Consider the following 17,065-nt stretch of genomic DNA (forward strand, 5'->3'; position numbering starts at 1 on the left):
GCTGATGTACCAGACTACAGCCATGTTGTCCGATTGTATTGCAATCGTCCCTGACGGGAGGGATGAAATGCTTGCAACGCTAGAAGCACCACCCTCAGTTCTAGGACATTTATACTCAGATGAGTTTCTAGGTTCGACAACGTCCCTTGGACAGTCTTCCCCTGAAAAAGCACCCCATCAGGGAGGCATCCGTGGTCACTGTGGCTTTGGGCTTTTGGGGTGTGAAGGGGCGAAACCATTGCAACGGGTTCTGCAATATCCACCAAATCAAGTCTTGTTTGCATCTTTGAGTCACCCGAATTTGGGATGAGAGGAAACTGAAAAGGGTACTACTGGGTGAGTAGTAACCATTGTAAAAGCCTCATGTGAAGCCTCGTGAGGGGGGGGGGGACAATAATGATGGAAGCTGCCATGGAACCCAACAGCTGGAGAACAGAATGTGCCATCGATCTTTCCCTTGCAAGGATGGGCATGAGTTGTTTTCTTAAAATTCTGTGCTCTGGAATCGATGCCATGCAGTTCTTTGTATCCAACAGGACCCCAATGAATTCTATGGCTTGGGATGGGGACAGGTTGGATTTTTGCCAGTTTATAATTATGCCTATCCTTTCTGCAGTGTGAAGAGAATATGCAAAGGCTTTTTCCAACAGATGTGGGGGCGGTGATGAGCCAGTCGTCTAGGTAAGGAAACACTCAGAATCCTTGCAGTCGCAGGTGAGCTGCAATGACTGCCATGCACTTGGTGAACATTCTGGCAGTACTCAGAACTGGTAGTGACTGGCGCCTGCACAGAAGTAAAGGAATCTTCTCAATGGTCTGTCCACATTTATGTGGTAGTAGGCATCTTAAAGATCTATACAACACATCCAACCGTCTGCCTCCAGGAGTGGGAGGATAGACTGTATTGTGACCATCCAGAATTTCTGTACTTCTACGAATTTTAGTACACCGAGATCCAAAATTGGTCTCCAGTCCCCGGTCTTTTTTGGCACTAAAAATAATCTTGAGTAGAATCTGGATCCTATTTGGTTTGGTGGGACTATTTGGATGACTCTTTTTCTTAGCAGCTTTGACATCTCTAATGCTGTCTCTATCCTCTGACTGGATGGAATGTCGGGTAAGCTCCTTAGTGGGGTGGGACAAAGATCGAAGGGAATATGATAACCTCTGGTTATCTCTCGTACCCAAGAATCGGTGGTAATGGGTAGCCAGGCAGAAGAGTACAAAGAAACGACCCCCCAACCGCTTCCAGAGGAAAGCAGTTGGGCCGCTCTTCAGGGGCGCTGGTAGGACTGGCCGGAGAAAGAATCTCTGGAACCCTGTTTACGCGGACCTCCTCTGCCCTGAAAGGGGCATCTTCTATATGAGTTTCCCCCTCTGCCTCTATGGGAAAACCCGGCTCTTGTGTCATGGAAAGAACCCTGAGACTTTTTGTGCCACACCTTCCCACTCTTCTGGTTTCTGGAGAAAGCCCGTTGAGGGGGAGAATAGCGGACACCCATGGCAGAAAGGGTCTTACCATCCTGTTCACACCTAACCAGTGTGTCTTTAACCTTGAGTCCAAACAACGAAGAGGCTTCAATGGGAGCATTCAGAAAGGAAGCCTTGAAAGGGTCCGCAAAATCACACAAGCACATCCCGGCATGCCATCTCATGACTATGCCTGCAACTGCTGGTCTAGCCGCTCCTCCTGATGCATGAGAAATCAGACGCATGGAGGAGTTAGAAATTGATTCAAGTGTGGCTAATGTGAGGCCACTTTGTCCTGGACCTCATCAGACAGCTCTGGCCAAGGTTTCAGACAGCTCAGAAATTAAGTCTCTTTGAATCCTGGCAAAATGTGCCACATAATTCAGGGACCGGACTGCAAAGTTCGCTGATGCAAAGGTATGCTTCCCTAATCTGTCCAGCACCCAGGACTCTTTGTTGTGCAGGTGGATAGTCTGGCTTTCTTCTGCCAAATCCTTCTTTGTTGCAGCCGCCACCACCAAGGCATCTACAGGAAGACCTTTGGACCAGTGAGGCTCACTATCTGGAGGGGGCAGGATTTTATCTGGCCTGCGGAGAATGGCATCAACAGCATCAGGAGCCTTCCAAGCACGCTGCACAACGAGATTGACAAGGTCATCGGCAGGTGGAGTAACCCAAGAGGTAGGGGGCCGGGCACGAAAGGCCTGTAGGAATACTCTTCAGAGGTCGGGTTAGAGGGCCACCAATCACCTCTCTGCTTAAGTATTTCGAAGATATCTCCAAAGGATACCTCAGAGGGTGACCAAGGGGACCCTTCCCCATCATCAATGTATGTGTCTTCCATGAGGGACTCTGTGGAGTTCACGTGCGTCTTCTTACACAAACTCTTGTGATGAACTTTCTCAGGGGGAGAATCTGGAGAAGACAGCACAAGAGGAGCCTCCAGTGGGAGTGTGTCCTGAGGACTTTGTACCTGGTGTCCGCCAGAGGTGTCTTGTGTAAATTGTGGTCCAGAGGAGTACGGGGGCACTGACAGCACAGGATCACCAACAGATGCAAGAGCCTTCTCCATGAGTTGGAAGGCTGGTCCAACCGAGAAGGTCACACCCCACTCAAGCAAATCAGCCCGCCGACTCGGAGTCCCTGGATGGCTGTGAAAAAGAGGAGTACGTACATCACAGCTAGCATCCAGAGCAGTGACAAGTCTCTCCTGCCACAAAGTCAACTGTGACTCCTTAGTGAGGTCCATGAAAGGAGTCCTTGGAGAAGGGTGATCACCTCCAAAGGAAATGTAGTTCATGGAGGATTGGCTACCTCTGGCCAAAACCAACTGATCCACAAGGCGCACCACATCATGTTCCGAGGCTTCTAGTGGATCTCACAGACACAGCTGAAGGGGAGTCAGGTTTATTCAAGGGTGCAGGAAACTTGTAGCCCACAAAAGGGTCTTTTAGACTGTGCTAAAATAGGCGTTTGCATCAAAACAATGGAGCTGTAAAGGCTTGTACTACTGGTGTCTGCACCGAGGAGATCAGTGCCGAAGGTGAGGTCGGTGCCAAAGTGGTAGTTGGCACTATGGTAGGTGCCGAAAGAGTCTGTGCAGAAAACGAGGTAGTCGGTACCGAGAGAATAGTCGGGGTCGAAGCAGAAGCTGGCGTCTTAACAGTCATCAATGCCGGAAAGGTCTGTATTGAGGAAAATGTTGGTGCCGATAAGGAAGTCTGAACCGAGGGGCCCCTCGGTTCCGATGAGGTATAGGGCACAAAACTCTGTGCCGAAGTAATGGGTGGTGCCAAAGGCTCCGGGTGCTGAGGATCTAGGCATGAAAGCATCGAAAGTCAAATCCGAACTCAAAAGTTTGCCCTTCTTAGGTCTCTGTTCCTGTTTGCCCCCAGCAGGAGATAACGGGAGAGACTTGGCCTCTTGTGTCCATCTCTTTTCTTATGGGAACTAGGAGGGGTTGAAGCCTCCACCCCAGAAATAGCCTCTGAAAAGGTAGATGAGTAGTCCCTTTAAAATCAGCTTATTTTTCCTTTCTACCAAAGTCCTGTTAGAAAAATTAGCACAAATCCCACAAGGCGGGTCAACAGTCAAGTGAGGCACACCCAAACAATGCATGTGCATCTGAAATAAGCAATTTATGCCCACAATCCACACCTTTTAAATCCCGGACTACCTTTTTTTCTGCCATGATACGAGGAAGAAAGAAAAAGAAGGAAGAAGGTACCAACAATGGTACAAGAAATACCCAAGGGTAAAGCAGGAAAGAATTTACCAACGATGGTTGAGTTACCTCATGGTAAGAAAGAAGGGCTAGAGAAAACAAGAGTTTCTGGATGCGATAGGGTAAGAACTATTCAACCAATTTAGAACAGAGAATAACTAATACAATAAAGTATTATCAAAGAAGTTTACTTAGCTCAAGAGAAGTGGCTTGACATGACTGAATGGCGATACAACAAACGAAATCTGAGGTAACAGGGTGAGGGGAATTGTGGGTAAGAGTTTAGCTCGAGAGTTTGTGGCGGTCACGAGCTTGGAAGATAGTCGGAACTGATAACCCAGGCGTAAGGAATGAACGAGGATTAACAATATCAGATAGAATATTATAGAAAGAAACAAAGGGGTGCACCCTTATGGATGTAGTAAGAAAGGCACTTAAATGTGGCCACTGTTCACAATGCCCTTCTATATACAATGGAGAGAAGGTAGAATTAGTAGCTAGGAATAGAGTAAATAAATGGTAAGGAATATTAATACGGGATAGTTGTGGACTCATTTATTTAGTATTATGTAAAGCATGTAGTGGCTTCTATATGAGTAAAAGAGAGAGAGAAAGCTCCAAAGAATATATGAACATCTTTATGAAGTAAAAAATAAAAATACTAATGCCCTTTTTAGACACACTTTAGTATGTCATAAAGCATAATTTTCTTTGTGTTAGAAATGGTAACTAAAGATATAAAAGTAGAGCTATAGGAATTATATATAGAAAAGAGAACTATATTGGCAAATAATGTTGGAAGCCAATAGATTCCCTGGCATGAATATCTGTCTTTAGCTCCTGTTTTAAAAATTAGAGCTGCTAAACTTTAAAGTGCAATATTTTTTTGTCCACCAGATAGAGTACTTAGTACCACTATTTTAATATAAATTATATATTTATTTTGTGTTTTGTACATGCCACGGTGGTACGGCAGTAGCGTTGTTACCTCACAGCAAGAGGTTCTCCCATTTGTTTCTCGGCTGGGCTTGGGAGTGCCTTCTGTGTGGAGTCTGTATGTCCTCCCCGTGGCTGGGTAGCATTCGAAAGACATGCGTGCGTAAATGGATGTGCCTTCATTGAAGCTGTTACCTGGGCATTTCATAAAAATCTACTGCCAATCATTAGCGGACCAGAGTTCTGCTGTGGCGACCCCTTACCAGGGAAAGCCCAAAGACAAACATGTATTTTGTTTTATGTTTTTTAAAAAGGATACTTTTTTTTTAAATATTTACTGTGCATTTAATATAAATGTATATGCCTAAGAAAATATGTTTTAGTATTTATGATAGTAAATGTTTAATTGAATGGAATATGCTATTGGTTGATGGTTTAAGTATAAAAATGGCTGCTTTCATGGAGTTATCTGAAGTCAGGAGAAGACGAAAACGCATTTATATGTGGGTGTCTTTTTACTTCGTGTAGCTGAATAAAAGTGCTTTATTGGAGTTGGACTGCTTCCTGAGTGCCTATTTTGTGAAGTGTTGGTTTTAGCTTGTACTTCAGAGAAATAGATTACAAAGAGAGGTCTCAGGACTAACCCCTGTGGAACACCGATAATGGGTCTGCAGTTGGAAGTGGATTCCCCTATGTTGACTGTATGGATTCTATCAGAGCGCCAGTTTGCAACCAGTCTAGCTGGGAGAGTTCGTGAATGATGCCAGAGTCAGGGGTAGTATCACATGCCTTGGCCAGGTCTAGATAGGCTGTATGCACACATTTCCCCTTGTCCGTGGCCCTTGTGACTGTCTGAAAGAAGCCCACCAGGTTTAACAAGCATGACCACCCCTTGACAAAGCCAAACTGGATAGGCTCTAGAGTTTGGAGATATTTGTTGGCAAGGTTCATGAGGATTCTCTCCATGGGCTTGCAGATAAGGCTAGTCAGGCTAACAGGCCTGTAGTTCCCAGGGTCAGTAGAAGCACCACCTTTGTGCAGGGGGATAGCTGTGGCTGTATTCCAATCAAATGGGATTAAGCCAGTGCTTAGAGTGTAACTGAAGAGTAGCTAATGGTGACACTCTTGTTTGAGCCAATGTAGGACACAGCCTGAGATGTTATCAGGCCCAATGATGCTACGTTTTTGGCCTTAGAGAGGGCATTTATGACCAGTTCTTTAGAGCTACAAGGTAGGAGACGTGGTAGTGATGTCATGAAATACATGTGACTGGAAGGGGGGGTGAAGTTTTAACCAAACCTGTACGCTAGCAGCTTAGCTACATCCACCAGCTCAGTGTATTACCATTAACTACCAGTTCAGTGCAAATCTGAGCCTTACCTTTTATGCTACGGCTGTAACTAAAGAATGCTTCACGATGGTCCTTGGTGGAGGAAGCTGACATGGATTCATAGTTTACCTTGATGGATTTCACAAGTCTTATTTAAGCGGAGAAGGGTGATTCTCCAGTTTACAGCCTGCTCCTTCTTACTCTTGGACAGCAGTTTCTTCCTTTTATTATAATGCCTGTTTAATGGTGGTTGTGCACCACGCAGGTCTGCTTTCCCTCAAAGAGCTTGTTTTGGTCCCAACAGTACTGCCAAGTCAATTGAGTAATACAGGTACTTGTAAAGGGCAAGTGTGTAGAGCTTGGCGTAGTTAGCAGTTCCATCTGAAAGGAGAGTTGCAATGAAGCTATTTATACCATCTGTAAGCAGAAAGGTTTAGTCTAGTTGCTGGCTAGGAGGGGCTCAGGTGTGACTAGTTACTTCAAATGAGAGATTTGTGGTCAGATCTCACCAGGGATAAACTCAGAGTGTGTGTGGGGGGGAGCTACAGTGGACTCCCATATTCATAAGCACCAGGTCCAGGACGTTGGCACCTCTGGTGGGAAAATCAACCAGCTGGGCCAGGGCACTGGACATGACAAAAGTCTAGGAATCTTTAGGCAGGTGAGTTTGAGCACAAGTAATTCACCCAGCCAATGCTAATGTAGTCTTACAAAACTATGGCATTAGGATGTTTGATACAAACAGGCTGAGTAGGTTGTCCTGATTCATGGAGGGGGTTCTGTAGCTGGCAAAGACTTGAATAGGTGTCCTACCAATGGTTAATTACACCCAAAAGTCTCCATAGAATCACACTGTTTGACCAACCTGGAGGCGTATTTATTCTTGTATATTGATACACTGCCTCCTTTAGTTTTCTTGCCATCAATTTGTGGTCTAAACATGTGGAAGGAGATTAACCTGGTATGGCTGGGGTGCTCTCAAAGGCCTTAAACCAGGTCTGACTGCAAAAATGTCTGCACCCTCCAGAGTGAGAACTGGTTCTAATGAGTGCAGTTTCATGTTGACTCCTGTTAATCATTGTTTTGTGAAGAGGAGGCAAATGTTTTGAAATTATAGGAACAATGATGATCTGGAAGGAAGCAGAATGCAAGAAAATACCACTGGTGGGTCTTGACAAGAGCATGCATTCAGAGTAAGCTAGGAGATAAAAAAAAATAATAATTTGTATACATATACGAGTAGGGCAATGGAAGAATTTGTGTTCCCTGACACAATAAGGGGAATTAGGAAGATACGGGGGAAGATACAATAGCTATGACAATCAAGAAAATTTGGCTTTATTTGTAGATATTTTGTGCCTGAAAACCGAGACAATTCAGTTTTGTGGAGCACAGAGATGGTTTCAAGTCTATTTTGAGATACAAAATTAATGGATAAAACTAAACCAATAGCTGTAAACAATCTACCCCCACCACAAGACTTGGTTCAGCAATGCCTACACGTTTATGGGGACATGATAAAATGATGTACTTATTCATATGGGTTAAAAAGGATTCCGTTTCTGTTAAGTCAGCTAAGGATGTGTGGGAAGAGACTAAGCAAAGGACTACTCAAAAACTAACTGGAAGCTCTGCTTTATGGCTATGGATAGCAAGATGCAAGCAGTGAATTTAGTCCCTTTAGTTGTATACACATCAGGCACATTATCAAATATGTGGATGGCACTTGAACTGAATTTAAGTAAGGGAAGTGGGATAAGTTAATCCTTACAGGACAACAATATTTTAGGACTGCCCAATTTGAAGGTTACAGCTACATAGTTAATGTTTCTATACACAATGAGCAGAAACTAATACTAGGTAAGACTGCAATCCAAATTGTAGCTTGCTACAAATCCCCCTCCATGCCCCAAGATTCTCACTACACTTTCCTAAACATACTGGAAATTAAGATAAAACCAAACACCCTAAAACTGGGTTATTTCAACTACCCTGCTATTAACTGGGAAAACTAATGTACTGACACCTTTGCCCAAAAGTTCTTGGAATTCATAAATTCCAATGCCCTGGATCAACTAATCCACAGTCCCACCAGGGGCTCCAATACCCTAGACCTTGTCATTACCAACATGGGAAATCAGCGCTCCATACCAATGGTCACCCCCTCACTGGTCAGGTCTGACCATAAGCTAATTACCCTCAACATCCACATCCCACCCACAAGTAAGGAAACTTCCATAAAAAACTTCTCCAAAGCCTACTTCATGCTACTCAAGTCAGAAGTGACAAACCTGACAACCATGCAGATGGGAACTGAAAGTTCAACTGCCGAATCCTACACTAAGGCACTGTACAAGCACATCCACTCATGCATGAATCAGGTCATCCCAAATAGAACAAAGATGCTCTCCAAAAAAAAAAAGTGGGCCCCTGCCATAAACAAGCTTAACAAAAAGAAACTGAAGAGGAGGAAAATCCCAGGATGCAAAAAACTCCATTACTAACCTCAGTAAGAAACAGAGATCCCTCAAAATCCTCCAAAGCTAGTTATGAAAAAAAATTGCCAAAGATAACACTAGGCATTCTATAACTGTGTCAAGAATCCAAATGGCAACGCTCTGAGCTACAACAGAATGGCATTAAATATACAGATCCCAATGATATTGCCAATATGCTGGCAGATCAATTCAGTGCCAACTTCAACCCTCCTTAACAGCCCATCTCAATACCAGAAGGTTGCCAAATTCCAGTAATAACGGCCGCACCAGTAAAAACGCACTCTCCAAAGCCAAAAATACAACATCCATGGGACCAGATAACATTCTGGGCTGTTTATTACATGAACTACAAAATGAACTGGCACCTCACCCAAGTGTCATGTTTAACCATAGCCTCACCTCAGGCTTCATGCCCACTGAGTGGCTCACAGCTAGTTCTCATTCCACAAGAGGGGATCCACCTTGGATCCTGGATACCACCCCATCAGTCTAACATGCCTGACCAACCTTCAAAACACTGGACCCCACCCAGTTTGTGTTAGTGAAGGGACAGTCTTGTCACCTAAATGACTTCAAATCAGTCTCCAGAGCAGTGGACGAGGGTATGGTGGTCCACACAGCCTATCTGGACATCAAGGCCTTTGACACCACCCCCACTCTGGAATCCTAGATACCAAGCTAGGCATTAATCCAAGTCACTCGGGTTGCCAACTAGCTTACTGAGAGAACCCACACGGTAAAAGAAGCAGACTCCAAATCCAGCTACAGACAAGTGGAGTACCTCAGGGTTCAGTCCTGGGAGCGCTCGTTTAGCATCTACTTCTCTGAGGTACAGGCCAACACTCTGGCTAAAAGTTTACAGATGAAACTGGGAGCCATTATTGAATCCCCAAATGGATGTGGATACTCTACAAAAGGGCCTTACAGAAACAGATTATTTGTGCCAGAGCCATGGGCTCAAGCTCAATGCCAAGAAGTGTAGAAGTTATCCCATTTGGGAAAAAGGATGTACTTGTGAATTACCACATAAGTGGCAGTACACTAAACACCAAAAGTGTGATGAGACTTAGGTACCCAGGTGGACAGTGGTCTCACCTTCAATAACCACATCAGGAAATCCCGTGTGGCACACCAACAGCTTTTCGTACAGAAAAAAAGGTCATTGCCCCACTATACTCATCCTTCATTAGACCCATTATAGAATAAAATGCCCCATTTGGTATATACCTCAAGATTTCATAGGTTGGTACTAGGCTATCAGCCCTACGGCTGATACAAGCCTAGCCATAATTCCCTGGCTATTTCTTCCCACACTATTTACTTCCCTGGACCCCTGTCTAGCAGGGCGACTGACGTGATCCCCGGGGTGAATTTCCTCTCTCCCATCCAATCAAGGTTCCTTTTGAAGAGCGTGTGGCTCTGAGGGATTGGGATTTCTTTAGTGCAGCATGTCCAACAGCTCTGGGTTTGACATGGCCTTGTATGTTAAGCAAAGATAGTCTCCGAGTAGACGATATGCGACAGAGTATAGCTGGAGTTTAAGGCGGTCAGCGTAGGGCATCTGCTTTAGGCCTGCGATTCTTTTGGTGAGGTATTTGTGGCCTTTCCAGTTAACTCTCCAGTTAGATCTCGGCAACTGGAAAGGCCACAGAAATAGCTCACTAATGAATCAGGCCTGAAGCAGATGCCCTATGCTGACCACCTTAAAATTCCAGCTATACTCAGTTGTGTATAGTCTACTCAGGCGATCTATGCTTAAGGCCATGTCAAACCCAGAGCTGTTGGGACATGCACTTAAAATCCCAATCCCTCAGAGCCACACGCCCTCCAGGGATCTAAACCTAGTCAATAAACAAAACATGCTGGAGGGATAGGTTCCTGACCCAGGGACCCTGGAATAGACATACACCAAACAGAACACCTCTTTGGTGCTCTTCAAAAGGAACCTTGACAACTGGATGGAAGGAAATTCACTCAGACCACATCAGTTGCCTTACTAGACAGGGGTCCAGGGAAGTATATTGTGTGGGAAGAAATAGCCAGGGAATTATGGCTAGGCTTGTATAGGCCCTAGGGCTAATAGCCTACTAGCAACCCCTATGAACTACAATTCAAAGTGGAAAAGGACAACAGCTCAAAAAATGAGCTTGGGATTTTGGATGCAGATATTTAGAGGACACAGAAAATTACATTCTGCAAGTATTTTGAGTGTCAAACCATCACAGGAATGGAGATTCTGCTGATGAGGATGACTGCAATTTTGGGTACAAAGAAGCAAGGGGGACTGAATTTTTTTTTTTTTAAGTGAGAATGGAAACAAATTAGTGAGAAATGTAACAGAATACCAAGGACCAAGAATACATTTGGACTGTAGGCCAGAAATTGCCTATATTCTATCGGCACTTCATAGAGAGGGCAAAGAGAAAGGAATAGGGGATTCCAAAAGAAAACCCAAGCACTGGTAGTGTCTGGTTAACGGTAGAAAAAGTTAAAGGATATATAACACTGCACAACTGGTTAGAAAGGATTGGGTAGAGACCAGATGAGTATGAGCAAGCACAACTTCAAAACATACCATTAAGTCTAGAAAATGTAGACTTCAGTCATATTTGCATAGGTATATTTCCCTGCAGACTTTCAAAAATACTCTGAGCAAATTGGTGCAACTCAGACATGCTGCAAGAACTAGAAATTTTAAAGTGTAGGAACACCTACATAAAAATGGGAACTGTGGAAATACAGAATATTTTTAGAGCAGTAATGAGGTAGAGACTGCAAGAACTGAAGGAGCGATTTCTGACAAATTACTAGATGTGATGCTAGTCTGCAACTATGTCAACTGCAGTGGATTTCATTTATATAACAAGGACTGAATTATAGTGGTCTAATATATGCACTCTACTACAGTAGGCAAAAACATGGGGCATATTTTAAAACAGTAGCAACTAAAGAGTGAAGTGGGGCACTGATAAGGCTCATTCATCCCTTGACCAAAATTTAAGGGTTAGTACCACCAACTATAAACTCACCTTGGGTCCCAGGGAGGGGAGAAGTTATGGAAAGTTAATAGCCACATTAAAACTAGTACCTTTCAGGGGAAAATGTTGACACATCCAGAATAGTCTGCATAAAATAAAGCTTTCTTGGTACCACAAATAACCTAAAGTCAAGACTTAATTTGTTTCGTTTGGGAAGAATTCTACAGCTCCTTGCTATGAGAATTTTGACCCAAATACCACTCCGTACCAAGGTCCAATAATTGGTCAAAATCTTTCAACCTGTCTAAAGTGCAGAATGCTCCACCCCCCAACTATTAGCTAAAGCCAGGGATTAACCCAACTTGTACTGCAGTTCACTTGTAAAAGAATTTCCTTTGTTACCTATTACCCTAGGTCCTTTCTACAATTCCCCCCTTATGTGCAAAAAGGGGGGGGGGATGTTTTGTGCATGCATCTGACCAGACCATGAAAGTGAAAACTCAATCCCAACACATCACAAAGATTTCTGGGTAGTCTGAGCTAGTGTCCTTCCGAGTTCTGATGTGAATTTACATCTGGGAATTAGTCCTGTTCAGGACTTTTTTTTTTTTACAACAGCCTTAAAGGAGTACTGCACCCACAGACAAAAACAGTGTTTAAAACATCATGGCATGATGTTTCCTACACTTTAAAAGCACTCTGGGACTATCTACAGGATTTTAAATATTTTTATATGTAATTTGACTGACCACCTGGAGGCTAGCATATTGATGTGGCTTGGATAAAACAGGCTGTCATCCAGTATCCCAGAAATCATTGTTTGGCTCAAAAATGTTCCATCATGCAGGCCTCAGTTTGCCTAAAGTTCCCATCTATAGATGTTGCATACGTACAAAGTACTGAGTAAAATAGAACAGTCCCTGCTGCTGGATGACTACTTAAAACAGAAACAGTGCTAATGCCATAGAACACTCAAAGTGCTGTTTCAGTAATTTGAGACTCAATGAATGTCCATTTACTTCTCCCCTCCACCTTAACACTTAGCTTCCCTAGCTGTCAAAGTCCTGAGGGTAATTTGACCTGGTAATGCCATTGATTGGCAGATCTCAGGGTGCTTGACTCATGTAATTTAATCTTTGCTCTAGCATTTGCTTTGTTACAGGGGACACTTATTGCTGCACTATAACCATGGCCTTACTTGACTGCAATCACATCCAACAAGGTCTTGCACCAAGGAGCTAAAGAATAAAACATTTATACTATTAACCAGTTTAGAGCTTTATTAATTTAAGTGTTAAGGTATCACTTCGTGCTACCACCAAAATTGAGATTTACATGTGCAAAGTGTGTTGGTATGCAGTGTTTGCCTTAATGTTTCGGTTCTAGGACGCAACAATCGACAACGAGAAGACAGACACCAACTTCACCGATGTGAAAACACCGACACAGAAATGAAACTACAAACTACAGACATTTAACAGGTAAGGGGTTTATATTTCGGTAATCAAGCCTACCATGTTCAGGTAAGGGGTTTAAATTTAACACATGCATAACACTGCCACCTTACCTGAACATGGTAGGCTTGATTACTGAAATATAAACCCCTTTACCTGTTAAATGTCCATGGTTTGTAGTTGATCATTTCTGTGCCTGTGTTTTTGCGTCAGTGAAGTTGGTCGGTCTTCTCGTTGTCGATGTTACATCCTAGAAGTGTTTTTTCATATGTTTTTACTCCACTGGTCACTCTGCAAAAAAACTTTTGCAGTGTCACTGGATTTGTCTTTGTACATACAAACCACAGCATTTTCCCCTTCCTTTAGTCATTTATAACAAAAGTAAATTTTTTTTTAAAAAAAGGATATCAGGTCAACTTACCTTGAATCAGATAATGGATGCCACTGCAAAGAATCCACGTTGAAATTTGTGCATGGACAACATCCCTTACTAAATATACTGGTATTTGCTCATGCCTTCCAAATATCTCCACCATTACATACCAGTTTTGCAGTGTAGTAACCACCTGACATGCCCATAACACCTTTATCCATCAATATGCAGCTACTCCTGTTTATGTGAATTCATTTTCAGACTTAAGGTGTGGAAGCTGCAACTAATAATTCTAGGTGCTTGCGTAAGAGCTACTCATGTTAAGCTACTATGAATGTTGCACTGCCACCTCTGATACCAGGGTAATGTTTCTCTCTATTCATGCACTGCACACTAGCAGTATCTGGTGCAAATACAACAGAGAAGTATGCAAACGATACACCACCTAAGCATCATTTGCCGTGCAGAATGTACAAGTATGCATATCAAATTTCTGTTTCCAAACATCGGTGTTACACTACTACTGAATAAAATGAACAGCACTCAAGCTGGGGGAAGGACAAGGGAGCCATTATATCACAGAATGGATGGATCTTATTTTAGTTAGAATCAGATGGCTGTGGTGATGTCACTTCAGGGTAGGGAACCGATTTAAAGTACCTGCACTGCTTGGCCTCGATGTCAGTAATTGGGTGACTCCAGAAAGCTTTATTCAAAACGTGAGAATCATTTTGTAAGTGAAACCATCACAGTATGGTAAGGTAGGCTTCTGTTACAGAAGTAAGGAGAATTATAAAAAATTGTAAATGCTTTATTGTTGTTGCTTTACAGAGGACAATGTAAATAGGAAGGAAAAGGGCTGTGAAGTTGAGGAATGAGAAACCTGTTGTACTCCTTTAAATGATGACTGGAGTGTCCCAGTTACAGTTATGCCTCAATGAGAATAAAGGGTTTTCTATAAACACAAGCTCAGAGGAATGTGGGGCCCCTAGTACAATATAGGGAACTGTACAGAAAAGATCACTGGATGAAAAAGGTGCGGGGGGGGCAAAGTACAGCCTGCTTCTCTCCCAATAGAGCGTTTGGGAAAACATACCTATATAGTCAGTGGCTCAGCAGGCACAGTGCCTTTGATGGAGGGGGAAAAAAAATGAATTATTCCCACACCAGGTGTGGGGATTAATTTCCAGCTCAGATGCTTCAAACCGCTACTTGTGCTTACGATGAGCAGACTCAGGCAAGGGCCCAAGTCTCCATGAAGAAATGTAGGTGCAAGCAGTACAACTAGGAAAGCAGCATAGTCACTTAATCTATATAAGAGGAGGTTTTAAACCTAAAAGGGATGCAAATTAAACCTGATGTAAAAGCATAAAATGCAAACTGTCATGAACTCAAAAAATCTGCTTCAGCACTGAAAGTGGATTGAATGCTAGGCCTTCTGAGTAGCATTTGACATCCAATGCAATGTTCTTGAATTATGGCTTGTATGACTAAGCTGGGCAATTATTCACTCACCTACAGATATTACGCCAGTCACGTCCAGTATTGAAGTCTCAATACAGCTGGTAGCATTTAGTAAGAGTCCCAGTTTCACATTACAAATTGTATTCAGATGTTGCAAGAGACCTGGTACTTAGTACCTCAGCTTTTTCACCAGGTGGTTTAAATCCTATCTAACCTAAAGATATCTGCCCCTTTAAAGGACCCAAACACCCCCTCAGCATGTAAAAAAATCCAGGTCTTGCTCAACTGGAAAGAGCCTAGTTATTTCAACACCCCCCCCCCCAGCAGCCTGAAACCCCTTCCAACTACAACAGTCATTCAAGTAGAACACTTACTTTCCTGCTTTTCAAACTCTGAAAAAGCAAATTTTACTAAATCTGAAATTCAGAAAAGTGACTAGACTTCTACTACGGACCCAAATCCACACCAACACAGTGGAGGGATAGGTTTATACTCCCAGCCCAAAGAACAAAGTCACCACAGGTCTTTTAAAGTACCACTTTACCTTCAAGTACCAAGGGCAGACAAATGCCAGGATGTATGGCCCTGCTTGAGATGACCACTTACTGTTGCCCGTTTGAGCACTTAAGCATCTTTAAAGGTGTGTACAGATAGGCATCTTATGGTCTGCTTGCCTAGTACTGTTACTGCAACACATTCAAGGGAACTTGGCACATCCATAGAAGAGATTTCTGTGGTAGATATCCAGGAAACCACTTCCTGTTCTTCAGGGAGGGTGGTAGCAATCTGCTAGCAATGAACACCGTGGAAGCAACTGGCACAGCCAGCCCACCACATGTTCCAGTGTAGGCAAGGCCTTAAGGAAAAAACTCAAACCACCCCTTGTGTCTTAACCTCTCACACCCTTAAACCAGGGAACATGGGATTAGTCAAGAGGAAGCAGATCAGCCAAATGGCTGAGACAAGGGGGAAAGGGACAAGTAAATACTTGTATCCCCAAACTGGGCAACCCTAAACACCTTCTAAAATTAGAGCCCATTGAGCTCTAAAGGACAGCAAAAGCCCTTGGGGCATTACTGCTGCACTCTTGGCCTGACCAGGACTAAACATCTGCACAACTATGAAGCAAGAATTCCTCCTCAGTATAAACATGGAGATGTGGGGCCACTGCAGGAAACTCAAACCTGGATGCAGGACTGTCTGGAACAGACTCTGATCCTAGAACAGAGTGGATCATGGGTGAGCACCCTCCTCTGATCCTAGAACAGAGTAAAGAATGTTCACCATAGACATCCAGTCCTGCAACACTATTTAGGAAGGGAAATGATGCTCTAGGACCCCCCCCCCCCCCCACAAAAAAAAAACAAAAAAAAAAAAAGATTCAATAGTCAAAGCATCCCTGTCAGGAAAAGAAATTCAGATCACAATTCTGAAGAGGCCAAACAGGCAGTGAATTATACAGAGGCTTAAATCCCTGGGCTGCTGGCTAGACTACTCCAAATACAGTCAAGAAAGGAGCTACTGAAGCTTCCCAGTAAGCTATGACATCACCAGACAATACCTTCCATTAAGCAAATGGGAGCCCTCCTGTGGCTAGATTACTGCTCAGGTGACGGAAAAATTGAAGACTCAAGTTCATACAATTGCCTGTCATCTTCCAAGTCAGACCAATGAAGGTACTCCGACAGGGAGCTAAAAACAAAAACAGAAGTCAAATAGTGATCCAACCTCCCTAACAATGGAGATCCCAAATGTGCACTGTGGGGAGCACACCAAATGACCACTGAGAAAAAGACTGCTGGGACCCACAAGTCAGTATTAAATCATAGGTAGGCATTTGGCTATTGGCCCTAGGGCATATATAAGCCTAGCCAAATATGTACCCTAGCTTTCGCCACCCAAGAAAATTGCTTGACAGAGGCACAGGAAAATAGAGCCACAGAAGTGATCCCTGGGGTGAATTTCCCATCCAATCAAGATTTTTCTTGGGAGTGCTAACGAGGAGCTCCGTTTGACAGATAGGTAGTCTGAGTATGGAAGTCTCAGAGACAGGAATCTATCCCTCCAGCATGTTCTGTTTATTGTGGTGACAAGGTTTAGGTCCCTAGAGCATGTAGCTTGGAGGGATGTTAGGCAGATATAGCCTATGAGCAGGCGATATGTGGCAGAGTAAAGCTGGAGTTTGAGACAGTCTGCAAAGGGCATCTGTTTTGAGGCCAGTAATCCTCTAGGTATTTGTGGCCTTTCCAGTTGTAAAGGTCTTGAGGTACACACCAAAAGAGGTGTTCTACTCCATGATTGGTCTAATGAGTGATGAGTAGAGGGGAACTCTGACTTT

Source organism: Protopterus annectens, chromosome 9.part0, assembly GCF_019279795.1.
Source record: "Protopterus annectens isolate FY-2018-M chromosome 9.part0, PAN1.0, whole genome shotgun sequence".
Classification (NCBI taxonomy): domain Eukaryota; kingdom Metazoa; phylum Chordata; order Ceratodontiformes; family Protopteridae; genus Protopterus; species Protopterus annectens.